Raw genomic sequence first — 6,736 nt, 5'->3', positions numbered from 1 at the left:
CTTTTCTCATTTAAGATTATCCTACTTAAAAATGTGCTTCCTCCTTTCTTATCAAAGAATGAAAGAATTTTGGAAAATATTACCTTTTCAGGTTCACAATAAAATCAAATCATAAGCATGAATTCAAAAAATATCAAAAGAATCAACAACTTTTACTATTTCAGAGTTATAGCTTTTTGACAAGTATCAAGATTAAGAGGTTAGTTTTAGGTTGGCTTTCCTATTTTCTAGGGTTACATCTTAGTGAAGATGTCACACCTCTTTCGCTCTTTTTGGAACAATGTCACATGCATCACTTTCTTGACTTGGTATCTTTAACCGGATGCGTACAAAATGACACAATCTAGTATAACAGTTACTAGACCTTCTAGAATACTTTCATTTCAATTCTCTGAAATCTTTGATTCTATCCAAAGCAGTATGAAAACATCGGTCTAATAATGAGATTTCTATGTGTATATGTGTGAAATAGACTATAACAAGTATTTATTTCATTTTACAACTACTTCTTTTACAATTTTGGCTAGCTGAATTAAGCTTTCATTGACATTAGCCATCATTGGACTAATTGAAACTTATCCATAAAGCCAAGGCTATTAACCAATTGCTCTAGAGGGGCAGCTTTTTCTACTTATGACTCTAGCCTTTTTTTAAAAGAATCTGTTATAGTCTATGTGTTTGGTGAAATTCAGAAAATCTCGTTACCAAATATCAATTTACTAGTAACTGACTTAGACTAGATTTATCAAAGTTTCATCGTCAAACCTCATTAATAAAAAGGTAATCTACGAAAGATACCTCACATCGTATGCTTCTAAATATCAATACCAAGGCTTTTGTTTATATTGGAGAAGGCTCTCTTATTTTTTGTGAAAGGGTACTGTCAGGTATATTTCATCTGAGGTAAGGTCAATGTCCTTTTTTTCAGGTATTCAATCTTGATACTTTGCCAAAAATGTATAACTCTAATTGTAAAGAGTGTTTAATCTAATGATATTCAAAGAACTTCAAGAATGCAAAATTGATTCAATGCTAATAACCTTAAAAGCAACACATTTTTATTACAAAAGGCGGAGAAAGGAACAAAAACATATTCAAACATGATGCTACAAAATGAAAGGTTCAATAGTGGTAGATAACAACTTCCACTGCCTCATTATTCCTTGAATATTAGGTGTATAATTAGACCAGGATCTCTGTCTATATGTGCTCTACATTTCTTGATCATTTTTTGGGTAGCTTCTTTGGATGAGCTTTTAGGTACACAAATCTCAGCTTCCTCCTAAGTTATCTCTTGATTAAACTCTATTATTATCTTTTCTGACTGGAAATTGGGCTCAGTTTGAATTTTAGTACCAATCTCTTTAGCGACAATAATAGTATTCACTAAATTGCCCCTACTTTTCTTGATTTCAAAAGATCTGATATGGGTGTATCCAAAGGTGTATCTATCTTGCTTTTTTTTAAGCCTGTAGGCCAATCTCGAATTACCTTTCCTTTTGCTTTGCTCCTTTTTGCATCTTCTTTTAGATTTAGAGAAGTATCGAGAGCTAAATCTGCCACTCATACTTCATCCTTTTTAGCTTTACCTTGTCCTAATTTGTTTTGACACTATCAACTTCACTCTTAGGGTTGACTTCTAAATGTTTGATCAAAATGGATTGACTGTTGGCATCCACTTCTATAACTCCATAAGTCAGAAGATCTTGAATTCGTCATTTATCGTATATTTTTTTATATGATCTCTGGTTACTTATTTATGTATCTGCTTTCTGAATATGAAATATTTTGATGTTTTGATGAATTAAATTAATTTTTTCACTCAGATACATACATGTTTATTAGTGTCATGGGGGTATTATTGTAGGAAGTATCCCATGCCTAGTTTATGACTTGTAAGACCTTACCTCATGCTCCTCTGCTTTGTGCACAGGATAAGTCCTTCCCACAGATCCTTATGCTATATGTATAAGGCCCTTACCAGGTGTATAGGTGAGTGTATGGTTCAGGGGAATCTACACATTCCAGTGATCAGATGGGGGTAGTGTTCATATTTTCAAAACATGTTTGATGAACTGATTTTTAACGAAGTATTTTATCTGTATGTTTTTATACACCGAAAGGAGCACATTGGGCTTTCTAGCTCACTTTTTAAATTTTTAACCTTTTTCGATAGTAGTAGGCTACCATACTTGGCATCAGGAGGACCATATTTTTGCTACATGTTTTGTTATTACATGTCCTCAAAGTATGACACTCATTGTAAGCCTTTTTTTGTTATACTTTGGTGACATGTGTTTTTACTACTGTTTTGATATATATTTATTATCAGTATTTTGTTATGTATATGTTTATATGGATTTTTCGATATATATATATATATATATATATATATATATATATATATATATATATATATATATATATATATATATATATATATATATTTACCGTATAAACCTTATTGATGGTTAGTTTCGTATTATACTGTTATATGGATTTCAACTCTGTTTTAAATAAGAAAAGAACTTCTGAATACGATATGTGACCGCCTAGATTCAGTCGTAATGTCTAGGCCATGTATAGAGGGTTACAATAATATCACGCATTTCATATTAAAATTTATTTTTTAGAGTTAATTGTATCATATTTCCCCCAAATTATAACCTTCATTTTAAATTGGTTCTTAAACTTTAGAATATTCCAATTTCATCCCCAAATTATGACTCTCATTCTAAATTAGTCCTTAAACATTTGGACATCCTAATTTCATCCCTAAATTATGACACACTTTCCAAATTTGTCCCTAAACTTTTAAATATTCCAATTTCATCCCCAAATTCATCCAAATATGTAATTAGTTTCAATCATAGTTTAACCTAATTTTTTTTCAAACATATAATAATATAACTATATTTTATTAACAAGGGGTGTGTGTCAAAACAATTTTTTCTTAAAAGTGAGATTTTAAAAACCACATTAGTTCTTATTATCCTATTTTTAATTTAAAAACAAATGTGATTTAAAAGACCTCGTTTCGAAAAGTTTTGGATTTCCTTTACTATCAAAAAAATATGGTTCGAAGAGTCTCCACCAATCTTTTATTAGGGTGTGATTGGGCACCCAAAAACGTTTTGACATTTTAAATAAAAATTAATTTTAATTAAATTAAAAAATTGAGGTATGTGTTACAAAAAAATGAGTTCGGGAGTCGGTTACGTGTGGGAAAGGATTAGCACCCCACAACGCCCTAAATCGGTACCTAGTCGATTAATTAACGTCTTTGCAATGAACTTTAGAAATTCAAACTTAATTTGACTTTTGATCCCATAAAACAAAGATGTAAATTTAAAAACATTCAAAAGCATTCAAAAGCATTCAAATAAATTAAATTAAAATTACCGAGTCGTTTTAGAAAGATAAAGAATATTCGATTATTTAAAAATATCGAGACCCGATCTTAGATGAGTTGTAACAATCTTTTCTCGAAAAATTTAAATAACCGAACGTTTCATTTTCTTTCGTTCCCAAATTTTAAGTGACAAATCAATTTTTTAGGTTTCACTTCCGGGATACACTTTTAATTTAAAATTGTCAAAATAGTCCTCTAATGAGTTAAGACAAGCCACTCAAGACAATTTTAAATTAAAAGGGTATTACCCTTAGTCCGATTATGTATTTATAAGTCAAGTTATGCACATGAGAGTATCATACAAATTGTGCAAAAAGGATGTCATGCCAAAATTAATTAAACAAAATTAAAAATATCATACAACGTGACATACAAAAAAAATTACATACATATATTTTAATTAAAAATCATAAACCATGCATATTAACATATAATGTACAAATGTGACTTAAATACAAAAACAAAAACATAACATATCAAACTATAAATTTTAAAAAGTGTATATACAAATTAAAATAATGGCTAAATTTAAATACACATAAAATTAAACATGCAAATCGAAAATTAAACCAGGGATTTAAATAAAACAACACGCATAAACAAGGGATCTACACCTAAATAACCCAACAAAATTACAACTAAAATTAAAACTGGGAAAATAGCTAAATCAGGACAAATACAAGAGATTAAAATCAAATGCAATCCTAAAGGTGACTAAAGTGCAAAACATGCTTAAATTTTGGGGACTGGACATCTGATTTTACCAAACAAAATCAGTGGCTAAAACTTAATTATTTCCAAATAAAAGCCTATATAAATAACCAACATATAAAAAGCTGTAAAACTACTTAATCAAGACACCAAAAAACTGAAATAAAATGAAAAGCATGATAACAGTACCTAAAGCATAAATACATGTGAACTTTCAATAAACATTTAATATAAAAAAAACTTATTTTAAACTAAAACTTATTTTAAACTAATACACGTGAACTTTCAATAAGCAATTAATATAAAAGCTAAATTATGCCTAAACCTAAGTAGATTTACACGTAGGAAGCCCCCTGCCGCCAGCTTCACTCTCCACTCTCTTTTTCAACTCTCCCCTTCACAATTTCCCTCGCCTGTGGAAGAACCACAAAGGCCAAACCAACCTTAACGCATCGGTTTACCCTCTAGACCATAACCCCGAGTTTAAATCTCGCTAAACCACCCACTAAACACCGTGAATGACCTTCGACCTTTCGTTTACTTCTCTCTTCGGTGACCTACTACGGCGAGACTCTACTTCTCCGGCGATCAAACAAGACCAAATTCCCAACTCCGGCTAATTTATTTTACTGATCGTCGTTTTAATCTCAGACTTATATGGTTTCATAACAATAACCCCAGTCCTTATCTCCATCAATTAAACCCCGACCGGCTAGGATGTAACTACCAAGTATACCGTCATCCACATCTAAGGTAATTTTCTAATTCTTTTCTCTGCTATTTTTTATGCTTTGAAAGGAAAACAACAAGCCACGTATAACATTACTGAGTATTTCAAAAAATAAAGAAAGTAATGAAAGTAACCTTCTTATGGATTACTTATATTGCCTTCGAAAGAGATAGGGAAGACCCCTGTTATACTGCTTCTTGATCTTTGAATACTGAAAAAAATGTTGTTTACACACTGTTTTATTTGTTGCTCTGCTGTGTAAAAGGAATGAAAAACAAAGAAAGAAAAAAATTCTTTCGTGCTTCTCCCAATTAAAAGAAAAATGAAAAGAGGAATCAATCCCTCATGTTTACACTGCTTTCGAAAGATCCATATCAGAAAACTCAGTTTACAATTGTTCCCCCACCCCTCCTAATGATCAGTTTTTTTATCAAAAATGGCCTCCCCCTAAAACTGACCCTTTTCAGTTTTTTTAATTCCCCAGTCGTGCTCCTCTCCACTACCAAAATGGCTCCTAACTTGTTAACTGCCCTTTCACCCTTGTTAACTCATTCTAACCATTTTGTTTTCCAAACTTCATGTGGACTGGTCTGCTCTGCTGAGGAACATTGGACTTGAATCGGGCCTTCAATGGATTTGGGGTCGGGTTTAGCTTGTTGGATCAAATGTAATTGGGTCTTCGGGATTGAGTCTGACGACTCTTTGTAAATGGGCCTAGTTGGGCTTGTTGTAAGGCCTGCAAGAAATAAAAATAAACAATATTAATAATATAATAATAATTATATTATTATTATATCCCAGACAAAACGGGTGTCTACAGTGTGATTAGTATATACATATAGTTTGGGATAAAATTGGAATGTCCAAAAATTTGGGGACCAATTTAGAATAAATGTTATAGTTTGGAGATGAAATTGAAATGTTCAAAAGTTTGATGATTAATTTAGAATGATAGTCATAGTTTACTGATGAAATTTGAATACTTAAAAGTTTAAAGACCAATTTATAATGAGTGTCATACTTTGAGGACATGTAATAAATTAACAATTTTAAAAAAACACATGAATGTTAGGGTGTGAGCGTTCAATGTCAAATGGTTGAGAGTTATTTTTGAACATATACTACCTTATATTTACCCCAGATTAATAAAAATCACATTATTTTTTAAAATTAAAATTTATGATTTAATTATTATATAATATTATTAAAATATCTAAAAATAAAATGTTTATATTATATTATAAAAATAAAATATATTAATTTAGAATATATTTAAATTTATTAATATTATGACAAACGAAATATATCATTATAAACTATATTAAAAATATAAAATCTATTTCATGATAAATCATTATTAATATTTTTATGTATGAAATATTAAAAATAACATAAATTTAAATACATGATAAAAAATTAATATGATTGATGTGTCCATTTGATTTGAATATATAATTATATAATTTTAAAATACACCTTTATATTTTATTATAAAAATATAATTAACAAAAATAATCTAACTCGAGTCTTTCTTTCACGGATATAACCATAAATTAAAACCATATATTTTTAAAGATGTTTTTATACCTGTTTAGCAGTACTAATTGAGTGAGAAAATGCTTTTTAGATTTTTAAAAGTAAATTTGAATTTAATATGATAATATTTTTAAAAAGTTTGACTTAAAATTTAATTTTTAAAATTGATAAAATATGTTTTTGAAAAGTAAAATATACAATTTTAATTTATTAATATTAGTTTCCATACATATATTATAAATATTGTATATATACGTTAAAATTACCATTTTATTAAATTAATTAAATCATATATATTTTTAGATATTAATATACACAACTCTCTTTTTTCATGTTCACCGTTAGTC

The sequence above is a fragment of the Hibiscus syriacus genome, unplaced genomic scaffold (genome assembly GCF_006381635.1).
Source record: "Hibiscus syriacus cultivar Baekdansim isolate YM2019G1 unplaced genomic scaffold, ASM638163v2 tig00110445_pilon, whole genome shotgun sequence".
Classification (NCBI taxonomy): domain Eukaryota; kingdom Viridiplantae; phylum Streptophyta; class Magnoliopsida; order Malvales; family Malvaceae; genus Hibiscus; species Hibiscus syriacus.
Note: the sequence above shows the minus strand (reverse complement) of the source record.